The 27643-nt window shown below is 48.4% G+C and overlaps 1 long non-coding RNA gene across 1 annotated transcript in view; it reads right to left on the reverse strand.

The window, feature by feature from the left end:
• The window catches only part of LOC144503055 (uncharacterized), a 38513-nt gene extending 11686 nt beyond the window's left edge, over positions 1–26827 (reverse strand). The window contains exons 1-2 of the long non-coding RNA XR_013499413.1: positions 26694–26827; positions 13162–13292 (exon numbers count right to left, since the gene is read on the reverse strand). This is a non-coding gene — a long non-coding RNA (uncharacterized LOC144503055). The remainder of the gene's footprint in view (positions 1–13161; positions 13293–26693) is intronic.
• Positions 26828–27643: the final 816 nt, after the last annotated feature.

Below are 27643 nucleotides of genomic sequence, written 5' to 3' on the forward strand. Positions count from 1 at the left end.
AAAGGTGTGTGTGAAGTGGTGCGACCTGCTCTTCAGTAACTCCGAGTGGTTAAATACAAAATAAATTCCTGACACTCTCTCTAAAATCAACACGTAACAAATTATTTATCAAACAGTGAAGAAACTTACTAAACTATGAACAAACCAAATAAATCCCTTCTAACTATTAACGATTCCCGAATAAAACAGGATTCTAATGGAATGCTGTTCAGATAAATAGAATTCCCACTCATTAACAAAGAAATAGAATTTAGTCACTCTCTAAGTTGCAACGAGGATTTGTGTCCTCCGGAATATTCTGGACCTTCTCTGTTTATTCTTCTGTCTGGAACTTTTTTCTCTTTCTTCTTTCTCCTATCTTCTTTGGTACTGTTACTATCTAGATAGTGCTTTGAGCTCAGAGCTGTGAGCTGCGGCTGGTGGAAGTTGCTCTTCCCTTTTTTGTCCCACTGCCTTCTACTTTTATAGTAAGAAGTCTCACAACACCAGGTTAAATTCCAACCGGTTTATTTGGTAACAAATACCATTCTCTACTTTTATACCTGTGATGACATTTCAATACTTCCCACAATAGGATTGCTCCCAGGTTATCGAAACCATCAGATTTAAATTTGATAGGTTCTTGGTATCTAAGTGCCCAATTCAAATTGATTGGCTGAATTCAAAAAATTTAAAAGCCTGTTGTCTTGGTAAGACTGCTGCTTGGTCTTTCGATACAAATGTTTCAGTTTGCATTTTTTAAAATTCTCTAAGCAAAGAAAAAGCACCACCTTTTAAAGGGACCATGTAATGCTTTCTCCCTTGCATTTTACAATTTTACAAACAACAATATACAATTACTGCACTCAACATCACAACAATTCAGCCTAATTAAAGGGCAAATGCTGAATGCACGAATACATGCAAAAATAATACACGCTGAATCAGAGCCTGCACTCTCAATCGGAGCCCGCACTCACAATCGGAGCCCGCACTCTCAATCACAGCTCGCACTCTGAATCAGAGCCCGCACTCTCAATCAGAGCCCGCACTCTCAATCAGAGCCCGCACTCTCAATCACAACCCGCACTCTCAATCAGAGCCCGCACTCTCAATCAGAGCCCACATTCTCAATCAGAGCCCGCACTCTCAATCACAGCCCGCACTCTCAATCAGAGCCCGCACTCTCAATCAGAGCCCGCACTCTCAATCAGAGCCCGCACTCTCAATCACAGCCCGCACTCTCAATCGGAGCCCGCACTCTCAATCGGAGCCCGCACTCTCCATTGGAGCCCGCACTCTCAATCGGAACCCGCACTCTCAATCGGAGCCCGCACTCTCAATCGGAGCCCGCACTCTCAATCAGAGGCCGCACTCTCAATCAGAGGCTGCACTCTCAATCACAGCCCGCACTCTCAATCACAGCCCGCGCACTCAATCGGAGGCCGCGATCTCAATCGGAGGCCGCGCTCTCAATCGGAGGCCGCGCTCTCAATCGGAGGCCGCGCTCTCAATCTGAGCCCGCACTCTCAATCACAGCCCGCACTCTCAATTGGAGACCGCACTCTCAATCACAGCCCGCACTCTCAATCACAGCCCGCATTCTCAATCAGAGCCCGCACTCTCAATCGGAGGCCGCACTCTCAATCACAGCCCGCGCTCTCAATCGGAGCCCGCGCTCTCAATCGGAGGCCGCGCTCTCAATCGGAGGCCGCACTCTCAATCACAGCCCGCACTCTCAATCACAGCCCGCACTCTCAATCGGAGGCCGCACTCTCAATCACAGCCCGCGCTCTCAATCGGAGGCCGCGCTCTCAATCGGAGCCCGCGCTCTCAATCGGAGCCCGCACTCTCAATCACAGCCCGCACTCTCAATCAGAGCCCGCACTCTCAATCACAGCCCGCACTCTCAATCAGAGCCCGCACTCTCAATCAGAGCCCGCACTCTCAATCAGAGCCCGCACTCTCAATCAGAGCCCGCACTCTCAATCAGAGCCCGCACTCTCAATCAGAGCCCGCACTCTCAATCAGAGCCCGCACTCTCAATCAGAGCCCGCACTCTCAATCAGAGCCGCACTCTCAATCAGAGCCCGCACTCTCAATCAGAGCCCGCACTCTCAATCAGAGCCCGCACTCTCAATCAGAGCCCGCACTCTCAATCAGAGCCCGCGCTCTGAATCACAGCCCGCGCTCTCAATCACAGCCCGCGCTCTGAATCACAGCCCGCGCTCTCAATCACAGCCCGCGCTCTGAATCACAGCCCGCGCTTTGAATCAGAGCCCCCACTCTCAATCAGAGCCCGCGCTGTCAATCAGAGCCCGCGCTCTGAATCACAGCCCGCACTCTCAATCAGAGCCCCCACTCTCAATCAGAGCCCGCACTCTCAATCAGAGCCCGCACTCTCAATCAGAGCCCACACTCTCAATCAGAGCCCGCACTCTCAATCAGAGCCCGCACTCTCAATCAGAGCCCGCACTCTCAATCAGAGCCTGCACTCTCAATCAGAGCCCGCACTCTCTATCAGAGCCCGCACTCTCAATCAGAGCCCGCACTCTCAATCACAGCCCGCACTCTCAATCAGAGCCCAGACGCTTAATTAAACTAATGTGAAACAGATTTAACGCTGAAACAAATCAAATCTGGAATACATAGCACTGATGAGCACACTCAGAATTAGGGAGCGCACAGCAAGATAGAGAACACACAATGAATTAATGTAAGAAATATTTCACAGAAGCACACACAGCATCTTCATGCCTCGACTCTGAAATAGACACCATACTCGGATCTGGAGCAGAAACAATGGCGGTGATTACCATCACATTGCACCTGTTTTTGGGCACGATGCGATGGTAAATTTGGACGTAAATCGTTTTGTGCAAATGGTGTCGGTTTTTGCAACTGGCTCCATTTTACAAGCGCCAGATTTCTGATGTGGTCAGCGTTTCGCAGAAATGGGCGGGATGCAAGTTAACACATGGAAATTTATTATAATGCTACTTTTCATCTGCTTAGCGAGCCTGGCGCACAATCATCTGGGCCCACCGCCACCCCCCCCCCCCCCCCCCCTCCCCCGCCCTCCTTTATGTCTTGCCGGGAAAGGTTGGCGCCAGCAAGGAATAGACATGCTCCCCATGAACCGGGAGCAGTTGACTTGGCCTCGCCGGTGGAACCGGAGCCCAAGCATCAGAGACCTGCACATGCGCACTCACTCCCTCTGCAGGGTTTCGATCACGTTAAGCCCATCCTCAGGCTTCTCCGGCGAGCAACAGGCTTGCTGATGTTTTTGCAGGCAGAGTGCATACGGGGGGGTGGGGGGCCTGAAAACAGGCCCGAAAGTCGGATCTGAAACTCTCCCCGTTTCAAATCTGCCCAGCACTTGGAAAATTTCCCCCCCAAGTCAACAGATCAGACTCCAAATTAGAGCACAGACTGAATTATGGAGTGAAAATTGAGGTGGAGCGCGCATTCTGAAATAGAGGGGCACGCACAAAATTGGAGCAGTCGTAATGAATTTGTGTGCACAACCTGAATCAGTGTGGAGACACTGATGTGCTCCACACTCACAGAATTTCAGTTCATGCCCTAATCAGCCTGTATTAGAGGGCAAATGCTGAATTCATGAATACATGCAGAAATAATGCACACTGAATCAGGGCCCAAGGTTCGAATCAGGGCTACACTCCGAATCAGAGCCCATGCTCTGAATCAGTCCCAAGCTCCGAATCAGGGGCCACGCTGGGAATCAGTGCCCGCGCTTGGAATCAGGGGCCACACAGGTCAGGTGTCTGTGAACAGGTTTTTTGCTGCAGAAATGTTCAAGTTTTAGTTTCGGTTTAGTTGCTATTAGAAGCTGCTGGAAGCAGGCAGTCTTTCTGCCTCTCTTTCTTCAGAGGCTTGTTGCAAAATTCCAGGACTCGGAAGCCTCAGACACTTGTCCCAACATTCAAAGGACCAATTGACAGCAGGTGTTAACAAGAACCATAGAACCATAGAACCATAGAAAATTACAGCTCAGAAACAGGCCTTTTGGCCCTACTTGTCTGTGCCAAACCATTTTTTGCCTAGTCCCACTGACCTGCACTTGGACCATATCCCTCCACACCCCTCTCATCCATGAACCCGTCCAAGTTTTTCTTAAATGTTAAAAGTGACCCCGCATTTACCACTTTATCCGGCAGCTCATTCCACACTCCCACCACTCTCTGCGTGAAGAAGCCCCCCCTAATATTCCCTTTAAACTTTTCTCCTTTCACCCTTAACCCATGCCCTCTGGTCTTTTTCTCCCCTAGCCTCAGCGGAAAAAGCCTGCTTGCATTCACTCTATCTATACCCATCAAAATCTTATACCCCTCTATCAAATCTCCCCTCAATCTTCTACACTCCAGGGAATAAAGTCCCAACGTATTCAATCTCTCTCTGTAACTCAGCTTCTCAAGTCCCGGCAACATCCTTGTGAACCTAGCTGAAGATCCAGCATCACATGAGTATACTTGATTTTTGCACCAAGTCTAGAAAGGGGTATATGTTGGGCAGCACGGTGGCACAGTGGTTAGCGCTGTTGCCTCACAGCACCAGGGTCCCAGGTTCAATTCTGGTCTCGGGTCACTGTGTGGAGTTTGCACTTTCTCCCTGTGTCTGTGTGAGTTTCCTCCAGATGCTCTGGTTTCCTCCCACAATCCAAAGATATGCGGTTTAGATTGATTGGCCATGCTAAATTGACGCTGGTGTCATGGGGATTAGGAGGGTAAATATGTGGGGTAACGGGAATAGGGCCTGGATGGGTTCGTGGCCCGTACAGACTCAATGGGCCGAATGGCCTCTTTCTGTACTGGAGGGATTCTATGAGGATTCTATGTTTGTGGGATGGTATTTGACTTGGAACAACATAGATAGTTAGCTGGTAAGGTTTATACTGTATCATTTTTAATTCTTAACATTGATAAAAGTTACGCTAATTATTTTTATTATATTTTCACTGTGATCTTAAATAAACTTTGTTTGATTAAAGCTTCCTAGTGGATCACTTGAATCATACCTGGAGTGAAACACTTTAAGCTCAACCATGCCAAAATCAAATGTAAAAACTTAAGGTCTCGGCTATCTTCAAAAAACATCTTGGAGTTTCTAGCCTTGGCTCTTAACAATTGGGGGCTCTTTTCCCCTATTCAAATCTATATTCCTTGTTTGGTTTGAAATTATTGGACTCAAAGACAGTGAGTGGTGAGTATATTTGTGTTTTCTTTTCAGGTGTTGAATTCAGTTTCAGTAGGGAGTACCTTGTGGAATCATGGCTGTTTCAGTGGCCAACATTTTCCTGGGGGTGGAAGAGGTCACTTGGTGTGTTTTAAAAAACGTGACTAAAACAAAGGTTTTGCAATTGGCAAAAACATTGCAGTCGACATCACCTGAAGCGGCAAGGAAGGCAGAGATAATTATAGTGATAGCTCAGCATTAGAAATTGCCAGAAACACCGTCAGAATCATTGGAAATGGCTAAAATTCAATTACAATTCAACAGCTTGAATTAGAAACAAAAGAAAGAGAGAGAGTAGCAAAAGCAAGCGGAAGGGAGGCACTTGCAGAAAAAAAAGCAAGGGAAAGGGCGGAACAAATAGAAACAGAAATCAAACTGCTTCAATTACAGATAAGGGCAAAAGAAAGGGAAAGAAGAGCCCTCGTGGAACAAGAAGGAAGAGAGGGAGCGGAAAGGGAAAAAGAGAGAGAATTTGAACTTCAGAAACTAGAAATAAAATGTGCACATCAACTGAAAATAGCAGAGGTAAAGAGAAAAGTTGACAGTGATGATGAGGACAGTGAGGAAGAACAAAAGCACCGTAGTCAAAGGCCTGGTGGGATCTATTTAAATTAAGAAGGCACATGGCATGCTTGGCTTCATCGGCCGGGGCATTGAGTACAAGAGTTGGGAAATCATGTTGCAGCTGTATAAAACCTTGGTTAAGTATTGGAATATTGCGTGCAGTTCTGGTCACCACACTGTCAGAAGGATGTGCAAGCTTTGGAGAGAGTGCAAAGAAGGTTCACCAGGATGTTGCCTGGTCTCGAGGGTGTTGGCTATGAGAGGTCGAATAAACTAAGATTGTTTTCACTGGAAGGACAGAGGCTGAGGGCATACCTAACAGAGGTCTACAAAATGATGTGAGGCATTGATAAAGTGGATAGTCAGAGGCTTTTTCCCGGGGTGGAAGTGTCAGTTACACACAGGTTCAAAGTGAGAGGGGGGAAGGTTTAAAGGAGATTTGCGGGGGAAATTTTTCACGCAGAGAGAGGATGGGTGCCTAGAACGTGCTGCCAGAGGAGGTGGTGGCAGCAGGTACATTGGCAACATTTAAGAGGCATCTGGATGGATACATGAATAGGGAGGGAATAGAGGGATATGGACTGAGTAAGAGCAGAAGCTTTTTTTTTACTTTAGTTAGGGCATCATGATTGGCACAGGCTTGGACGGCTGAAGGGCCTGTTTCTGTGCTTTACTTTTCTTTGTTCTTTGTTCTTTTGATCTATCTCCAAGTGTTGCCAAGGTTTGGTGAGAAGGATGTAGAGGCCTTTTTCATTTCGTTTGAGAAAGTAGTTAAACAGATAAAATGGCCACAGACCATGTGAGTATTATTGATTCGAACAATGTTGGTGGATAGGGCTAGTGAGGTGTTTGCATCACTATCAGAGGAATTATCTAGGGATTATGATCAGGTGAAAAATGGTATTTGAAGTGCATATGAACTAGTGCCAGAAGCCTCTAGGCATCGGCTTAGAAATCTAAGGAAAGAATCTGGTCAAGTGTACATAGAATTTCAAAATAATTTGAAACATCATTTTGACAGGTGGATGAAAATAGACCAGACGTAAGATGCTCTTAGAGAAACAGTTATTATGGAGAAGTTTAAAAATTAATTTCCTGATGTAGTGAGAACTCATGTGGAAGAGCAGAGGGTTAAAACTGCAAGGTTAGCAGCAGAAAGGGCAGATGATTATGAATTAGTTCATAAATCGAAGTTTGGTTTCCAACATCAGTTTCAGCCTGTGAGGGACAGAAACCGGGGAAAAGAGAAATCCTTAGGTGGTGAAGGTAAAGGAAATCTTGTGGGAGATAATAAAGACAGTGTACCTCAGATTAAAAAGGAAATACAGGAGGGTGGAAGAGAAATGAAAAGCCTCAGATGTTTTCACTGTAATAAAGTACAGGATCTCTTTAAAGAATTTCCTTGTGTGGGCAAAGTTTACTCATGTGTACCAGGAGAAGTAGGTAAGGGAGTTAAAATTTTAAGAGATACAGGGGCAAGTCCGTCTTTTGGTGGTGAGAGATGAGGAGTTACGTAGTTTGGAAGGAGTATTGCCAGAAAAGGGGTAATATGTGGAATTCAGGGTGAGAAAAGTAGTGTTCGGTTATATAAGGTGCAGTTGGAGAGTCCACTGAAGAGTGGTGAAGTGGTAGTAGGAATAATAGAGAAATTATCTTGTCCAGGAATACAGTTTATCTTGGGTAATGATATAGCTGGATCACAGGTGGGAGTGATGCCTACTGTGGTTGAAAAGCCAACGGAAAATCAAACAACTGAATTGTTAAAGGACACATATCCTGGGATTTTTCCTGGTTGTGTAGTAACAAGGTCACAAAGTCACATGTTAAGACAAGAGGAGACATCAAAGAGTGAAGATAAAGAGGTTGAAGTTCAATTATCAGAAACTATTCCTGATCAGATAATTGGAAAAGAACAAGAACAGGTGGAGGATGAAGTAGACATTTTTAGTTCAGGAAAGTTGGCAGGGTTACAGTAGGAAGTTATAGAGATAAAACAGATGTATTGGAAAGCATACACAGAAGAAGAATCTGAGTGTATACCGGAATGTTAGTACCTTAAAAATGTTGTCTTAATGAGGAAATGGAGAAATTTACATATTCAGGCAGATGAGAAATGGGCACAAATTCATTAAGTGGTATTACCGGTGGGGTGTAGAAAGGAGGTGTTGTGGGGAGCACATGAGGTACCAGTAGGAGGTCATTGGGAGTAAGGAAAACTCAAGCTAAATTACAGAAATATTGTTATTGGCCGGGACTGCATAAAGATGTGGTTGAATTTTGCCGGTCATGTCACACATTTCAGCTAATAGGGAAAACTCAAGTGGTGATAAAATCAGCGCCCTTAATACCCATTCCAGCATTTGAAGAAACTTTTAGAAGGGTCTTAATTGGTTGCATAGGACCGCATCCTAAAACAAAAAGTGGGAATCAATCTCTATTGAGTGTAATGGATGTGTCTAGTAGGTTTCCAGAGGCCATTCCAATATTGCAGCTAAAAGTGGGTAGTCCATAGCATGTAAAAAAAATTAAGTAACTCCTGTCGAGGAGTTACTTAATTTTTTTTTACATGCTATGGATTACCCACAGAAATACAATCAGATCAATTATCAAATTTTACACCAAGGAGTTTATAGATAGCTTGGATAAAACAGTTTAAATCAACTGCTTACCATCCAGAATCGCAGGGAGCATTAGAACGGGGGCATCAAACTTTAAGGGCAATATTGATTATCCAGAGGATTGGGATAAAGGAATTCCATTTGTACATTTTGCAATTAGGGATGCACCTAATGAATTAACCAAATTCAATCAATTTGAATTAATTGAGGTAAGAGGATCACTTCAATTGATTAAAGAAAATTGTTGAGTCAGCAATCTGAGACTACCAGCACAATTTTCCCAAAATAAATCCAAATGCTCAAGACAATAGGTTTTTTGGGCTTGCAGACTTTTGATAACTTATGGCACTCTGTGCACTCCAAAGTCCAAAGGCTTCTCTATTCCTATACTCAATCTTCTCACTATGAAAGCCAACATACTATCTGCCGCCTTTACTGCCTGCAGAGCCCACACTCTGAAGCAGAGCCCGCACTCTGAATCAGAGCCCGCACTCTGAATCAGAGCCCGCACTCTCAATCAGAGCCCGCACTCTCAATCAGAGCCCGCACTCTCAATCAGAGCCCGCACTCTCAATCAGAGCCCGCACTCTCAATCAGAGCCCGCACTCTCAATCAGAGCCCGCACTCTCAATCAGAGCCCGCACTCTCAATCAGAGCCCGCACTCTCAATCAGAGCCCGCACTCTCAATCAGAGCCCGCACTCTCAATCAGAGCCCGCACTCTCAATCAGAGCCCGCACTCTGAATCCGAGCCCGCACTCTGAATCCGAGCCCGCACTCTGAATCCGAGCCCGCACTCTGAATCCGAGCCCGCACTCTGAATCCGAGCCCGCACTCTGAATCAGAGCCCGCACTCTGAATCAGAGCCCGCACTCTGAATCAGAGCCCGCACTCTGAATCCGAGCCCGCACTCTGAATCCGAGCCCGCACTCTGAACCAGAGCCCGCACTCTGAACCAGAGCCCGCACTCTGAATCAGAGCCCGCACTCTGAATCAGAGTTCGCACTCTGAATCAGAGCCCGCACTCTCAATCCGAGCCCGCACTCTGAATCAGAGCCCGCACTCTCAATCAGAGCCCGCACTCTGAATCAGAGCCCGCACTCTGAATCCGAGCCCGCACTCTGAATCAGAGCCCGCACTCTGAATCAGAGCCCGCACTCTGAATCAGAGCCCGCACTCTGATTCCGAGCCCGCACTCTGATTCCGAGCCCGCACTCTGAATTAGAGCTGCCAATTTGATCAGAGCGGACTATCTGAATTTGAATGTCATCTTCGAATTAAAACGTACATTTGTCAAGGGGTACGGGCATAGAGCAGGCCTTGAAATTGAGGATTAGTCATGTTCATATTGAACGGCAGACCTCTGATCTCCAAATAAGCTTTGTCCAATCAAGACAGGTTTTGAATTTGACTAGGCCCCCTAACAATTACTCACACGGCGGGCAAGGATAATGTCCTGCCTCATGTCCTATTCAGGATATAAACTGGGACTGCCCCTGCCAGCTGTGTGGTTGCTGTTCCAGTGTGAATGAGAGAATGACTACATACCTCTTAACTTATTGCTTTTCTTTTGCAAGACAATGTGAAAAAAAACTGAAATAGACTTCAAGTATTTCCCCAGGGGACGAAAGATGTTGGGTGCCTATAACATGAAAACAAATCTGACCGTATGTTCAAAACTTTACTCCTTTGCATTTTATAAAAAGCATCTTCCCTCGAACCACAAAAGATGGCTGCTAAAAGTCACAAGAGCCATTATGCTGAGCACTTCTACCAGGTATCATAAGAGAGAATAATTATTTTCTCAACTGGTAGAATCTCACCTCATTGAACAGAACACTTGTAATCACAAAACCAGGAGGGTTGCAAATTGAAACTTATGGCTGCAGAGCTACCAACAAACTCATCTCTGAGATAGGAATGTCGAGTTCCATTTCAAAAAGGAACCAAAGGGATATCAGCTGCATCTGATAGTTCGTGTTTCTAGTGGAGTCACTTCTATGGGGTAACTCCTTCAACAACGAATAGCTGGGACTTTATTTCCACTGAAAACCACACTAATTCCTGACACTGAAGCCTTCAGAAATATAGAAACTAGAAGCAGGAGTAGGCCATTCGGCCCTTCGAGCCTCTTCCACCATTCATTTTGATCATGACTGATCATGAATTCTATATCCTGATCCCCCCTTCCTCCCATATCCCTTGATCCCTTTAGCCCCAAGAGCTATATCTAGTTTCTTCTTAAAATCAGCCAACATTTTGGCCTCAACTACCTTCAGCGGTAGTGAATTCCACAGATTCACCACCCTCTGAGTGAAAAAATTTCTCCTCACCTCAGTTCGAAAAGGTTTACCCCTTATTCTCAAACCATGATCCCTAGTTCTGGACTCTCCCACCATTGGGAACATTCTTTCTGAATCTACCCTATCTAACCCTATTAGAATTTTATAAATTTCTATAAGATTCCCTCTCACTCTCCTGAACTCCAGACTTAGTCTCTCCTCATATGACAGACCTGCCATCCCAGGAATCAGCTTGGTAAACCTTCGCTGTACTCCCTCTATGGGAAGGACATCCTTCCTCAGACAGGGACACCAAAACTGCACTCAATACTCCAGGTGTGTCCTCACCAATGCTGTATACAATTGCAGTACTCCTGTACTCAAATCCTCTCACTATCAAGGCCAACATACCATTTTCCTTTTTTACTGCCTGCTGTACTTGCGCGCTTACTTTCAGCGACTGATGCACGAGGGCTCCAAGGTCTTGTTGAGTATCCACCTCTCTCAATTTACACCCATCCAAGTAATAATCTATCTTCCTATTATTGCTACCACAGTGGATAAAGTCACACTCATCCACATTATACTCCATCTGCCATGTAGATGCCCACACACTCAGCCTGTCCAAATCACACTGAAGCATCTCTGCATCCTCCTCACACCTCACCCTCCCACCCAACTTTGTATCATCGGCAAATTTGGAGATAATACATTCAGTTCCCTTTTCCAAATCATTAATATGTAATGTGAACAGTTGGGTTCCTAGCACAGATCCCTGCAGAACCCCACTAGTCATTTACTGCCAGTCGGAAAAAGACCCATTTATGCCAACTCTTTGCTTCCTGTCTGCTAACCAGCTTTCTATCCAACTCAAGACATTGCCTGCAATCCCATGAGCTTTAACTTTACATAGCAGTCTGTTATGTGGGACCTCGTCAAAAGCCTTCTGGAAGTCTAAATAAGCCACATCGACTGGTTCTCCTCAACTCTGGAGGTCTGTGACTAGTGGTGCTCCGCAGGGCTCTGTACTGGGACCTCTGCTATTTGTGATATATATAAATGATTTGGAGAATGATGTAGCTGGTGTGATCAGTAAGTTTGCAGACGACACAAAGATTGCTGGAGTTGCGGATAGTGATGAACATTGTCAGAGAATACAGCAGGATATAGATAGGCTGGAACATTGGGCGGAGAAATGGCAGATGGAATTTAATCCAGATAAATGCGAAGTGATGCATTTCGGTAGGTCTAATGTAAGGGGGAGCTATACAATAAATGGCAGAACAATCAGGAGTATAGACACACAGAGGGACTTGGGTGTACAAGTCCACAGATCCTTAAAGGTGGCAGCACAAGTGGAGAGGGTGGTGAAGAAGGCATATGGCATGCTTGCCTTTATTGGAGGGGGCATAGAATATAAAAGTTGGTATATGATGTTGCAGCTGTATAGAACGATGGTTAGGCCACATTTGGAATACTGCATCGAGTTCTGGTTGCCACACTACCAGAAGGACGTGGAGGCTTTGGAGAGAGTACAGAGAAGGTTCACCAGGATGTTGCCTGGTATGGAGGGTCTTAGCTATGAGGAGAGTCATAGAAGTCATAGAAACCCTACAGTGCAGAAGGAGGCCATTCGGCCCATCGAGTCTGCACCGACCACAATCCCACCCAGGCCCTACCCCCACATATTTACCCGCTAATCCCTCCAACCTACACTCTAAGGGGCAATTTTTAACCTGGCCAATTAACCTAACCCACACATCTTTGGACTGTGGGAGGAAACCGGAGCACCCGGAGGAAACCCACGCAGACACGAGGTGAATGTGCAAACTCCACACAGACAGTGACCCGAGCCAGGTTGTTCTCCCTGGAAAGACAGAGGATGAGGGGCGACCTAATAGAAGTGTATAAAATTATGAAGGGCATAGATAGAGTGAACAGTGGGAAGCTTTTTCCCAGGTCGGAGTTGACGAACACAAGGGGTCACGGGTTCAAGGTGAGGGGGGCAAGGTTCAACACAGATGTCAGGGGGACGTATTTTACACAGAGGGTGGTGGGGGCCTGGATTGCACTGCCAAGCAAGGTGATTGAGGCGGACACGCTGGGATCGTTTAAGACTTATCTAGATAGCCACATGAACAGACTGGGAATAGAGGGATACAAAAGAATGGTCTAGTGGGCATATGAGCGGCGCAGGCTTGGAGGGCCGAAGGGCCTGTTCCTGTGCTGTATTGTTCTTTGTTCTTTGTTCTATTAGTTATACTTGATTCCTCCCGCGAGGATTGAATGTGAAATAAATGAACCCTCTGAGTTAATTATAACATATATATTTTCTATGGGTTATGAGTAAATTGGATCTCAGAAAATTGAGGTTTGGGAAAACATGCCACAGCTTGGTTCAACATTATTTCAAACCACCTTCTGCTTCCAGATAGGTGGCGAGAGGAAATATGTAGAGTTTACCTGTATCTCTGTTGTCCATTGTGGCGATGGGAGCTCAAAGATGGCTGAGGGTGGAGAGAGTGTGGTGAGAACTCAATGAGACTTGAGAGAGCAGAGGGCATGGTAAGGCCATTCGATGGATCGAAAACTCTCTGAAAAGAAGAACAAAGTCTGACATCAAACAAAAGCAGTTCAGTGATTGATCAGTGAGTACATCACTTTTATTTCTTTGAAAAATAGAATCACTTATTACAAATCACAAGTTTAAAAATATAAGGCTCATTCTGAAATAGAACACAGACTCACAAATAAAGGATAAATTCTGAATTGCAGTACATTGTAAAACACAGCTCACACATGAAATCAGAGCCCACACTCTCAATCAGAGCCCGCACTCTCAATCAGAGCCCGCACTCTCAATCGGAGCCCGCACTCTCAATCGGAGCCCGCACTCTCAATCGGAGCCCGCACTCTCAATCGGAGCCCGCACTCTCAATCGGAGCCCGCACTCTCAATCGGAGCCCGCACTCTCAATCGGAGCCCGCACTCTCAATCGGAGCCCGCACTCTCAATCGGAGCCCGCACTCTCAATCGGAGCCCGCACTCTCAATCGGAGCCCGCACTCTCAATCGGAGCCCGCACTCTCAATCGGAGCCCGCACTCTCAATCGGAGCCCGCACTCTCAATCGGAGCCCGCACTCTCAATCGGAGCCCGCACTCTCAATCGGAGCCCGCACTCTCAATCAGAGCCCGCACTCAGCCAGAATGTAATGTAAATTCGTTTGATAAGGTCCCCCATGGTCGGCTTATGATGAAAGTGAGGAGGTGTGGGATAGAGGGAAAGTTGGCCGATTGGATAGGTAACTGGCTGTCTGACCGAAGACAGAGGGTGGTGGTCGATGGAAAATTTTCGGATTGGAGGCAGGTTGCTAGCGGTGTGCCGCAGGGATCAGTGCTTGGTCCTCTGCTCTTTGTGATTTTTATTAATGACTTAGAGGAGGGGGCTGAAGGGTGGATCAGTAAATTTGCTGATGACACCAAGATTGGTGGAGTAGTGGATGAGGTGGAGGGCTGTTGTAGGCTGCAAAGAGACATAGATAGGATGCAAAGCTGGGCTGAAAAATGGCAAATGGAGTTTAACCCTGATAAATGTGAGGTGATTCATTTTGGTAGGACAAATTTAAATGTGGATTACAGGGTCAAAGGTAGGGTTCTGAAGACTGTGGAGGAACAGAGAGATCTTGGGGTCCATATCCACAGATCTCTAAAGGTTGCCAGTCATGTGGATAGAGCTGTGAAGAAGGCCTATAGTGTGTTAGCTTTTATTAACAGGGGGTTGGAGTTTAAGAGCCGTGGGGTTATGCTGCAACTGTACAGGACCTTGGTGTGACCACATTTGGAATATTGTGTGCAGTTCTGGTCACCTCACTATAAGAAGGATGTGGAAGCGCTGGAAAGAGTGCAGAGGAGATTTACCAGGATGCTGCCTGGTTTGGAGGGTAGGTCATATGAGGAAAGGTTGAGGGAGCTAGGGCTGTTCTCTCTGGAGCGGAGGAGGCTGAGGGGAGACTTAATAGAGGTGTATAAAATGATGAAGGGGATAGATAGAGTGAACGTTCAAAGACTATTTCCTCGGGTGGATGGAGCTATTACAAGGGGGCATAACTATAGGGTTCGTGGTGGGAGATACAGGACGGATATCAGAGGTAGGTTCTTTACGCAGAGAGTGGTTGGGGTGTGGAATGGACTGCCTGCAGTGATAGTGGAGTCAGACACTTTAGAAACATTTAAGCGGTTATTGGATAGGCACATGGAGCACACCAGGATGATAGGGAGTGGGATAGCTTGATCTTGGTTTCAGATAAAGCTCGGCACAACATCGTGGGCCGAAGGGCCTGTTCTGTGCTGTACTGTTCTATGTTCTAAATGTCCTAACCAGGTTAGCATTGTGGCTTTTAAACAAAAGGAAAAAGAAGTGGTTTGTACATATGGATTCAAAATAACAACAACCAATTTATTGTAGGAGTTGTCACCTGTACAGAGTAGAAATTGAAACTAAACAGGACGCTGTGAAACACCCCATTGACATCAACATCAATTCATATGACTCTTTTTAAATAGTGTGCAGGAAGGATCAGTGACCATTTTGCAATCGGCTATCACCTAACTAATTCGATATATTTTCGATATATGATCAGTCAATAATGTGAAATGATGACCATATAAATAATGATGAAACCTTTGAACACCAAAAATTATACTCAATGTTTCCTTTTTCTGGCTGAGCATCGTTAGAGTCAGCAGTCGTCAGAGTAAGCGAAGCAAAAGCTATTGGTCTTTCTTCTCCTGATGTATAATATGTAAAACCACTGCCCCTGCTCCATAAGGAGAAGCGTCGCAGGCAAGCAGTAATGGCAACTTCAAATGAAAATGAATCAATACTTCAGACTTCTGCAAAGCATCTTTGGCATCCTTGTATGCTTTCTCACATTCTGTTGCCCAGTCCCATGACTGTATCACACATAGTATATTATGCAATGGTTTCAATAACGTAGCTAGGTTAGGAACTAATTTGCCATAATAATATACTAATCCTAGAAAGGACCTCAATTGCATCACATTTGTCAGATGTGGAGCTTCTAAAATAGCATCCATCTTTTTAAGGTGCTTTCTGTCAGCTTTTACTATCAGTAACATGACCCAGATATTGGACTGATGTCTCAAAAAAGTCACACTTTTCTTTCTTGATACATAGACCATGCACTTAAAGACATTCCACTTTTGCTTCTAAATCACTTAAGTGCTCTTGTTCATTGAACCCTGTAGTTAGAACACCATCCAATTAACATTGTATACCAGAGAGACCACTTGAAATCTGATGCATCAATCATTGGAATAGTGCTCGTGTGGATGTTATTCCAAAAAGTAATCTTTTATTATGTAAAAGACCTTTGTAAGTCATGATGGTAAGCAATGGTTGTGATTCAGCAGCTACATTCATCTGTGAGTATGTTGTGAAAGATTAATCTCACTGAATTTATGCCCATTTGGTAATGTAGCAGACAAATCTTAAATTGAAGGAAGTGAATATTGATCAGCACACAACACTGGATTTATGGTCATTTTAAAATCACCACAAATACAAACTGAACCATCTGGTTTCATGACAGGTACGATGGGAGTAGCCCAATCACTCATTGTAACTGGCGCTAATTCATCAGTGTTAACAAGTCACATTAATTCTTATTCAAACTTGCGACAAATTGCATATGGCACCGCTCTTACTTTGAGGCATTTTGGTTGACGATTAGGCTTTATCTTGAGTTTCACTTGAACTCCCTTCATTGAGCCCAGTGTCACTTTGAATTTACTGTTGTCTGGTCTGGTGACTTTAATCTGCGTATAGATTGGGCAAATCATAATATCATAGAGGAGGAATTCTTGGAGTGTGTATGGGATGGTTTTCTAAACCAATATGTTGAGGAACCAACTTGAGAGCAGGCCATCCCAAACTGGGTATTGTGTAATGAGAAAGGAATAATTGGCAATCTAATTTTGTGAGATGCCTTGGGGATGAGCGACCATAATATGATAGAATTCTTCATCAAGATGGAGAGAGATGTAGTTGTCTCTGAGATCAGGATCCTGAATCTAAATAAAGGAAATTACAATGGTATGAGACACAAGTCGGCTATGGTGCATTGGGAAACGTTATTTAAAGGGATGACAGCGGATAGGGAATGGCAAACATTCAAAGAGTACATGGATGAACTGCAACAATTGTTTATTGCTGTCTGGCACAAAAGTAAATCAGGAAAGTGGCCAAACCTTGGCTTGTGAGGGACATTAGAGATAGCATTAGATCCAAGGAAGAGGCATTAAAATTGGCCAAAAAAAATAACATACCTGAGGATTGGGAGCAGATTAGAATTCAGCAAAGAAAGACCAAGCGGTTGATTAAGAAGAGGAAAATGGAGTAAGAGAGTAAGCTTGGGGGGAACATAAAAACAGACTGCAAGAGGTTCTTTAGGTATGTGAAGAGAAAAAGATTGGGGAAGACAAGTGTAGGTCCCTTACAGTCAGAAACAGGAGAATTTAGAATGGGGAACAAAGAAATGGCTGACCACTAAATATATACTTTGGTTCTGTCTTCACAAACGACATAAATAACATACCAGAAATGTTAGGGAACACAGTGAGAAGGAGGAACTGAAGGAAATCAGCATCAATGGAGAAATGATGCTGGGGAAATTGATGGGATTGAAGGCCAATAAATCCCCAGGACCTGATAATCTACATCTCAGAGGATTTAAGGACGCGGCCTTAAAAATGATGGCTGCATTGGTGGTCATCTTCCACGATTCTGCAGACTCTGGAACAGTTCCTGCAGATTGGAGGGTAGCTAATGTAACTCCATTTTTTAAAAGTGTGGGGGGGTGGGGGGGCAGAGAGAAAATGGAGAATTATAGACCAGTCAACCTGACATCGGTAGTGGGGAAAATTCTAGAGTCCATTATCAAAGATTTTGTAGCAGCGTACTTGGAAAACAGTGGTAGAACTGACAGAGTCAGCATGGATTTATGAAAGGAAAATGGGTATGATGCTCTTTCGGAGAGTCAGTGCAGATTCAATGGGCTGAATGGCCTTCTTCCATTCAATACAAATTCTATGGTTCTGGGACGAGACAGGGTAGATGCATGAAGGATGTTCCCGATGGGGGGGGGTGACCATTAACTAGAGTCATAGTCTAAGTATTCGGGGTAAACATTTAGGACACAGATGAGAAATGTCATCATGCACAGAGTTTAAAAGTTTTAAAGTTTATTTATTAGTGTCACAAGTAGCCTTACGTTAACACTGGAATGAAGTTATTGTGAAAAAGTTGCCACACTCCAGCGCCTGTTCGGGTACATTGAGGGAGAATTCAGCATGGCCAATGCACCAAACCAACACGTCCTTCAGACTGTGGGAGGAAATCTAACTCAGGTCCCTGGCGCTGTGAGGCAGCAATGCTAAACATTGTGCCACCGTGTCACCCAGTGGTAAGCCTGTGGAATTCACTGCCACAGAAAGCAATTGAGGCCAAAATATTGTATGTTTCTTAAGAAAGTGTTAGATATACTCTTCGGGTAAAGAGGATCAAAGGATTTGGAGGGAAGGCAGGATCAGGCTATTGCATTCGATGATCAGCTATTATCATAATGAATGGAAGAGCAGGCTCAAAGGCTTGAAAAAGGGCTACTCCTGCTCCTATTTTCTATGTTTCTATGTTTCACGCAACTCGGCGTTGACCATGATGTAACCTTTTAACAGTACAATCTCTTCTGTGTATGTCCTTAAAATCACAATAGCTGGTTGTACAGAAAGAGGCTGCAGCTTTTATCATAGAATCAGAGAATCTCTGCAGTTTAAAAGGAGGCCATGTGGCTCATCGAGCTTGCACCAATAATCTCAGCCAGGCCCTATCCCTGTGACCCCACATAATTTGAGAGGCTGGATAAAATGGGACTTATTTCCTTGGAGCGTAGGAGGCTTAGGGCTGATCTTATAGAGGTCTATAAAATAATGAGAAGTATCGATCAGCTAGATAGTCAACATCATTTCCCAAAGGTGGAGGCGTCTAAAACTAGACGGCATAGGTTTAAGATGAGAGCGGAGAGGTACAAAAGGGTCCAGACGGACAATTGTTTCACAGAGAGGGTGGTGAGTGTCTGGAACAAGCTGCCAGAGGCAGTAGTAGAGGTGGGTACCATTTTGTTTTTTAAAAAGCATTTAGATAGTTACATGGGTAAGATTGGTATAGAGGGATATGAACCAAACTAAATTCTGAATCGGAGCCCACACTCTGAATCGGAGCCCGCACTCTGAATCGGAGACCGCGCTCTCAATCACAGCCCGCGCTCTCATTCACAGCCCGCGCTCTCAATCACAGCCCGCGCTCTCAATCAGAGCCCGCGCTCTCAATCAGAGCCCGCACTCTCAATCAGAGCCCGCACTCTCAATCAGAGCCCGCACTCTCAATCAGAGCCCGCACTCTCAATCAGAGCCCGCACTCTCAATCAGAGCCCGCACTCTCAATCAGAGCCCGCACTCTCAATCAGAGCCCGCACTCTCAATCAGAGCCCGCACTCTCAATCAGAGCCCGCACTCTCAATCAGAGCCCGCACTCTCAATCAGAGCCCGCACTCTCAATCGGAGCCCGCACTCTCAATCGGAGCCCGCACTCTCAATCGGACCCCGCACTCTCAATCGGAGCCCGCACTCTCAATCGGAGCCCGCACTCTCAATCGGAACCCGCACTCTCAATCGGAGCCCGCACTCTCAATCGGAGCCCGCACTCTCAATCAGAGCCCACACTCTCAATCAGAGCCCACACTCTCAATCAGAGCCCACACTCTCAATCAGAGCCCACACTCTCAATCAGAGCCCACACTCTCAATCAGGGCCCACACTCTCAATCAGGGCCCACACTCAAGATGAAGCACACACTACAAGATGAAGGCATGTAAAATCCCCAGCTCCAACACACCCCTCCCTGATGAGCTCAATGCATTCTATGCCCGTTTTGAGCAAGAGGACAGCGAGAGCATGTCCTCCACCCTGGAAGCCCTGGATGAACCTGTATCTGGGGTCACCATTCCAGATGTCGGAACAGCTTTCTCGAAAGTCAACCCACAAAAGCTACTGGCCAGGATGGGGTACCCGGACGAGCACTCAGATCCTGTGTGGATCAGCTGGCGGGGGTATTCGCAGACATCTTCAACCTCTCTTTACAACAATCTGAAGTCCCTATCTGCTTTACGAAGATGACCATCATCCCAGTACTAAAGAAAAGCCAAGCAGCAAGCCTTAATGACTATTGTCCAATGGCTTTGAAATCCATCATTATGAAGTGCTTCGAAAGGCTAGTCATGGCACGAATCAACTCCAGCCTCACGGACTACCTGGATCCACTACAGCTCACCTACCGCCGCAACAGGTCCTCAGCAGATGCCATTTCCCTGGCCCTGCACTCAACCCTGGAACACCTAGATAACAAAGATACTGATGTCAGACTCCTATTTATTGACTACAGCTCAGCCTTCAACACTATTATTCCTACGAAACTCATCTCCAAACTCCGTGGCCTGGGGCTCGGTTCCTCCCTCTACACTGGATCCTGAACTTCCTAACTCACAGACCACAATCAGTAAGGATAGGCAACAACACCTCCGCCACGATCACCCTCAACACCGGTGCCCCACAAGGCTGTGTTCTCAGCCCCCTACTATACTCCTTATACACCTATGACTGTGTGGCCAATTCCCCTCCAACTCAATTTTCAAGTTTGCAGACGACTGGGTCATATCTCAAAAAATGACAAGACAGAGATGAGATAGAGAATCTGGTGAACTTTCTCCCTCAATGTCAACAAAATAAAGGAGATTGTCATCGACTTCAGGAAGCGTAAAGGAGAACATGCCCCTGTCTACATCAATGAGGACGAAGTAGAAATGGTCGCAAGTTTCAGGTTTTTAGGTGTCCAGATTACCAGCAACCTGTCCTGGTCCCCTCCCATGCCGACACAATAGTTAAAAAAGCCCACCAATGTCTCTACTTTCTCAGAAGACGAAGGAAATTTGCTATGTCCGCTACAACTCTCACCAACTTTTACAGATGCACCATAGAAAGCATTCTTTCAGGTTGTATCACAGCTTAGTATGGTTCCTGCTCAGACAAAACTGCCAGGAACTACAAAGGTCGTGAACGAAGCCCAGTCCATCATGCGAACCAGCCTCCCATTAGTTAACTCTGTCTACATTTCCCGCTGCCTCGGCAAAGCAGCCAGCATAATTGAGGCCCCCACACAGCCAGGACATTCTCTCTTCTATCTTCGTCCGTTGGGAAAAAAATACAAAAGTCTGAGGTCACGTACCAACCGACTCAAGAAGAGCTTGTTCCCTGCTACTGTCAGACTTTTGAATGTACCTACCATGCATTAAGTTGATCTTTCTCTACACCCGAGCTATGACTGTAACACTACAATCTGCACTCTCCCGTTTCCTTCTCTATGAATGGTATGCTTTGTCTGTATAGCATGCAAGAAATTTTCACTGTATATCAATACGTGACAATAATAAATCAAATCAAATCAAACTCTCAATCAGAACCCGCGCTCTCAATCAGAACCCGCGCTCTCAATCAGAGCCCGCGCTCTCAATCAGAGCCCGCGCTCTCAATCAGAGCCCGCGCTCTCAATCAGAGCCCGCACCCTGAACCAGAGCCCGCACTCTGAACCAGAGCCCGCACTCTGAACCAGAAGAGCCCGCGCTCTGAACCAGAGCCCGCGCTCCGAACCAGAGCCCGCGCTCCGAACCAGAGCCCGCGCTCCGAACCAGAGCCCGCGCTCCGAACCAGAGCCCGCGCTCCGAACCAGAGCCTGCGCTCCGGACCAGAGCCCGCACCCTGAACCAGAGCCCGCACCCTGAACCAGAGCCCGCACCCTGAACCAGAGCCCGCACCCTGAACCAGAGCCCGCACCCTGAACCAGAGCCCGCACTCTGAACCAGAGCCCGCACTCTCAATCAGAGCCCGCACTCTCAATCAGAGCCCGCACTCTCAATCAGAGCCCGCACTCTCAATCAGAGCCCGCACTCTGAACCGGAGCCCGCACTCTGAATCAGAGCCCGCACTCTGAACCAGAGCCCGCACTCTGAACCAGAGCCCGCACTCTCAATCAGAGCCCGCACTCTCAATCAGAGCCCGCACTCTCAATCAGAGCCCGCACTCTGAACCAGAGCCCGCACTCTGAACCAGAGCCCGCACCCTGAACCAGAGCCCGCACCCTGAACCAGAGCCCGCACGCTGAACCAGAGCCCGCACTCTGAATCAGAGCCCGCACTCTGAACCAGAGCCCGCACGCTGAACCAGAGCCCGCACTCTGAACCAGAGCCCGCACTCTCAATCAGTGCCCGCACTCTGAATTAGTACCCACACTCTGGCCGGAGTTGTTCAGCACGCCTGTAATCAGGGCAGGTGAGGCGCAGCAGTCTCCTTTGGCCTCGGGCAGTACTTTACGAGCCTCGGGCGGGAGTGCTGGTAAAATTCCAGCATCTGAATTAAAGTCCACAGTCTGAATTCGAGACTACACCTTGAATCCGAGCACACACTCTGAAACAGAACCCGCACTCTGAATTCGTAATAATGTACTGAATTAGAGCCCACGGGTGTGATTCTCCCATCCCGACATGGCAATATTTTGGCAGATCGGGCCGGGAGATTCGTGTGGCGGCCATTTCGTGGGATCCCAGCGAGCATTTACGACCCTTGAACATCTCCTGACCTGTAAAAACTGGCATCGTTGAGATCGAATTGAAACCGGCCTACCGTTAATTTGCATCACTTACCATACTTCGCATGCCATTATCGGGATCGACAGGGCAATCTCCGCCCACATTAGCATCTCCCACCTCATTAGTATGATGTCCCTTTGGCGTGAATCAGAGTAGATGTATTAATGTCTCAACCTGGCGTGGCAGTGTTGAGCTGGCGTGAGGAGGTAAGTGCTGTGGACCTGAAGCGAGTGGAGTGCAGGGGATGTTGCAGGCAGGCCCTGGAAATGCTTGTTGTGGGCTTCTTCCTGGTTGTCTTCGGGTGCTGGCCCGTGGACTGGTGATATCTGGGGTGATATCTTTTCTCAGAGCTCTGTGGGGGAGGAGCCCTGAAGGAGTGCAGTGCCTTCCCCTCCAGGGGCACTGTGCAGTGGCATTGTCTTGCCGTGGGGTCTGGTCAGGGACTGCACTAAGTGCTGGGTTTCCAGAGGGGGCATTGGGGGAGAGGGCGGGGTGGGGGGGGGGGGGGGGGGGGGGGGGGAGGAGGAGTGCCCCATGTGCTAACTGAGGCCTAACCACATCAAGCAGCAGGTGCTCCAGGCCGGGATGCCGAGGTTCAGACATGGACTGCATGGAATCTGCTGTCACTGGGCACCCAGCTGGTGGTGGTTAGCAGTCTGATAATTTGGAGCTGGCCATTATGGTGGTGAATAAGGAGGAGGAGGAGGAGGTGGCTCAGGAGGTAGAGGGCGTGGGGATACCAACGCAGGAGCAGCCAATACCAGTCCCTCAGGAAGGAAGGCAGCGGGGCTGCGGCTGAGGGTCAGGAGGTGGGTGAGCAGGCTCCCGAAAGGGTGCACAGAAGGCGGAGGGTGCCGAGGGCAAGGAGATACAGGCCCCAGAATTCCTTTGAGGCCCTCTCGGAGGTGATGTGCCGTCGCCGGCAGCGGTTCTCCAAGGGCACATTGTGGCACCTATGTGAGGTGCTCACACACCTGGCACCTCAGGGGAGGGGCGGCCATCTGCTCCCTGTGGAAATTATGGTGACGGCTGCCCTTAACTTTTATGCAACTGGGTCATTTCAGGCACCTAGTGGTGACCTCAGTGGGATATCCCAGGCCTCCGTGCCTAGATGTGTGCGGCAGCTCACAGATACCCTGTCTGCCCAGGCAGGACAGTACATAAACTTTGACGTGGGCTGTGCATAGCAGGAGTTGTGGGCTCTAGGCTTCGCTGCCATTGCAGGGATGCCGAACGTTCAGGGAACAGTGGACAGGACACACATCGCCTTACGGGCCCCACATGGAGCACCACAGTCAGTCGTGAACAGAAAAGGGTTCCACTCCCTGAATGTGCAGATCGTGTGTGACCAACTCATGCGGATCATGCAGGTCCGCCTGAGATGGGGCGGCACGGTGGCACAGTGGTTAGCACTGCTGCCTCACAGCGCCAGGGACCCGGGTTCGATTCCCGGCTTGGGTCACTGTCTGTGAGAAGTCTACTCTTTCTCCCCGTGTCTGCGTGGGTTTCCTCCGGGTGCTCCAGTTTCCTCCCACAGTGCGGGTTAGGTGGACTAGCTAGGGTAAATGCATGGGCTTATGGAGATAGGGCCTGGATGGAATTGTGGTCGGTGCAGACTCGATGGGCCAAATGGCCTCCTTCTGCACTGTAGGATTCTATGATTCTATGATTCCAGGTCGATGCATGCCATCCAGGGAGTGTCCATAACAACTTTGCCCTGAGGCAGTCGGACATCCCTGGCCTCTTTGAAGACCAGACCAGGCAGCCGGGATGGCTCCTCAGGGACAAGGGTTACCCGCTAAGGTCATGAGTGATGACGCCTGTGCGGAGGCCCTAGACCGAGGCGGAGACCCGCTACAATGAGGCCCATGCTGCCACCCGGTCCATAGTCGAGCGGTGTATCAGCCTGCTTAAAATGCGGTTCAGCTGCTTGGAGGGTCCCTCTTATATGACCCTGTGTGTGCTTCACGCATAATGATGGTTTGCTGCATCCTGCACAAAATCGCCCAGCGGCAGGGAGACCAGCTGGAACTGGAGGAGGAGAAGCAAGAACGGCGAGGGGCGAGGTGGACGTCCTGCTGTATGAGGATCCAGAAGAAGGAGGGCGGGCTGCGATGGCAGGTGTCCGGCAGGGAAGGGCGGCGAGGGACTCCTTGATTCCAGCCCGCTTCACCTAGCTGGTGCTGTGCAGTGAGGGGGCTGCAACCACCACACATCCACTGCACCCCAAGAACAAGTGCAGCCGCTATTCCCCCTCCAAACTGACTTGGGCCCCCAAACCACCACATCACCCTTTCCCAGCCTCTCTCATCCCACCATCCTGTCCCCCAGAAACATCCAGACCTGTTAATGGGCCTGGACTGGCAATTGTTGCAAGTCTTGGTTGAAGCTGGAGGATGATGGTGGCTCGCTGTTGTGCACACTGAGATCCTGCCCTTTGTGCCACTCAAGTTTGACTCCTACCTGTACTCTGAATGCACGCTGCCACCCTGGCCCACGTAGCAGTCAGGGTTGGGGACACATGTTTGTGGGGCAATCAGTGAGGGTGGGGCACTTGCACCAAGAGTCTGGTGGATGTTGGGGAAGGTAGGGCAGGCACTCTGTAACATGTGGCTGAGTCTCACAAGGCACAACAGACAGCACCTCTATGCATGGGAACGGGGAACACTCAGCTCTGTGGGGGGGTAGGGGGGTGGGGAGGGAGAATCAGAGACACATTAGTCACAGCTGTGAGGTGCAAATAAAAGTTTACTGTGCTCTGAATATTAAAGCCGAAGAAACCCGGATGACTGGTGACCTTCACCCGTGCCCTCTTAGTGAACTACAACTTTCTAACTTTGTGTGGCCTATTGCTCCTTCTAGGTGCTACCCCGGGATGCACATCGGAGGTGGAGGTGTCCAGCTGTGATGCACGTCCCGTTGCCTGTGATGCCCTTGGCGGATGTTCCCTGGGTGGCCAGGACCTGGAAGGCCCCAGCTGACCTGCGGATGACACTGTTTCTGTGCCACTCTGTTCATCTAGCTGGCCCTGAAATGCCCCAGGGTGAGGAAGGGGGGAAATCGGAAGGTTTCGGGACGTCCGGGATCTCCTGGCTGGAAGGTCCCAGCATGGGTTCAAGCCCTTCCTCCTCCCTTGGGGTGCCCAGAAGCCCCGGGGACACTCCATGGGAGGCCAGGGTAGCTGGACTGAGCTCCAGAAGCTCCAGTGTCACCTGGCTCCGCCAGTCTTGAAGGCCCACTTGCATCTGCCCCATGGTCTGTGATCCCTCAGCTTTGGCCATCTGAGACTGGGTCAAGCTTTGGAGCCCCTCCGCCACAGCATTCTGTGTGTGAGCAAGGCTCTGGAGCCCCTCAGCAGTAGCCCTCTGAGCCTAGGCTAAGTTGTCAAGGCTCAAAGCCACGGCCTACTGTTTCTCCAGGATGCCAGCGAGAGTCCCAGCCATGGCCAGCAGTGTCTCCCACATGCCCCCGACACCCATGGCCATCGAACACTGTGCCTCCAGGATGCTGGAAACACACTTGCCCGTGGCCCGCTATGTCTCCAGGATGGCCTGGACTCTGTCACCCGTGAGGACAGACTCCTGAGCCAGACTTTCCACTGCGGCCGCCACGCTTGCAGTGTTGGCCTGGGTCTCACGCTGTGTTGGCACCACCTCCTGCAGTAGCACTCTGTTTGACTCCCCTAAACAGCCTTGCAGTCACAGCATGGTTGCTGACAGCCCATCCACAACTCCCCGGGTTTCCTGATGCATCTCCACCAGCCTTGGGATGAACGAACCCCGAGGCCCGGCATCTGGCTTGGGGACAGCTGAATCCTGGCCTCCGGCAGACCTCCGTGTGCCCGAGCCCTCGGATATGCCTGCTTCCATCCGATGTGCATCAGTGTCTGTGATGTGCTCACCAGATCGTGACCCAGAAGCCTCAACACTAAACGCACGCACCATGGTGATAGTCTCTGTGTTGGTGGGTTGTGTGGTAGATGCCTGTGCTGCTTCACTGGTGCTGTCCTCAGAGGATTCTTCAGAGCCTCCCTCCGAGCTGTCGTCCAGGGTGTCCTGGGGAGTTTGCTGAACAGCATCGGGGGGGAGGGGCACTAACACCTGAAGGGCCAGGTTCCTCTGGATCCAGAGCTGCAATAAAGAACACACATTTGGGGAAGGGAGGTAAATCATTCTATGCAGCATCGCACTTACTTCGAGGAGGACTTAGGCTGATACTCACTTTCATGCTGGATGTCGACCTGGTTGTCCGTCAACATTCTGCACGCCCCATCACCCCCTGTCAGCTCCATGGCACACTGTTCGAAGCTGGTCAGTTGCCGCAGGTCAGGCACCCCACCTGTCTGCGCCCTCTCTCGCTGGCTGTGCATGCTTTCCTCCTGTGGGTACATAAGGTGGATAGCAAGCATTACTCTACTGAAGTGCATGGTGTGCAATGTGTACCTGCGCCCTGGACGTTGTGTTGGCAGTTTCAGGGAAAGGGGTCATCACTGAGGGATGCTCGTTGAGGGGTGAGGGGAAGGGGTTAGATGTTGTTCCTGGGAGAAGGGGGCTTTGTTGCATGCCCTTCAAAAGTCTAAGCATGGTTTGAGATCTGTGCCGACCATGTGTGGGTTTCAAAGTGGGATGCTCACCCACTTGCTGCCTAAAGGAGGTCGTACAGTTTCTTTCTGCTACTGTCCGGACCGAGGTGTCAGACTCCTGGCTCTTAGTGCATCTGCCACCTCTTCCCACAATGCCGTGGTGGCTGCACTCCTTGGGTGAGGGCCCTGATTGGGGAAGGTCCACTGGCGCCTTTCCTCTACAGCATCAAGCAGATGGGCCTGGTCAGCCTCGGTGAATCTCAAGGCTGGTTTCTTCGATGACATCTTCGTGGCGTGACTGGCTGTGTGTCCATTCCTGCAGCTTATATATAGCTCTGGTTTATTAGGGGAGTGCAGGTGCAGTGAGTGCGGCCAGTCAAGGGCCAGTTGGCAACAATTCCTTGTAAGAAATTTTGAAGGCTGCTTTCAATTGAGTATCATGCATCCCTCGGGGTGCTGATTGGCTCCCATTCAATAAGCTGCAGTGTCCAGTGGGGGTGTAATACTCAGGGCTCCCATTCGATAAGCTGCAGTGTCCAGTGGGGGTGTAATACTCAGGGCTCCCATTCGATAAGCTGCAGTGTCCAGG

Source organism: Mustelus asterias, chromosome 2 (assembly GCF_964213995.1).
Source record: "Mustelus asterias chromosome 2, sMusAst1.hap1.1, whole genome shotgun sequence".
Lineage (NCBI taxonomy): Eukaryota > Metazoa > Chordata > Chondrichthyes > Carcharhiniformes > Triakidae > Mustelus > Mustelus asterias.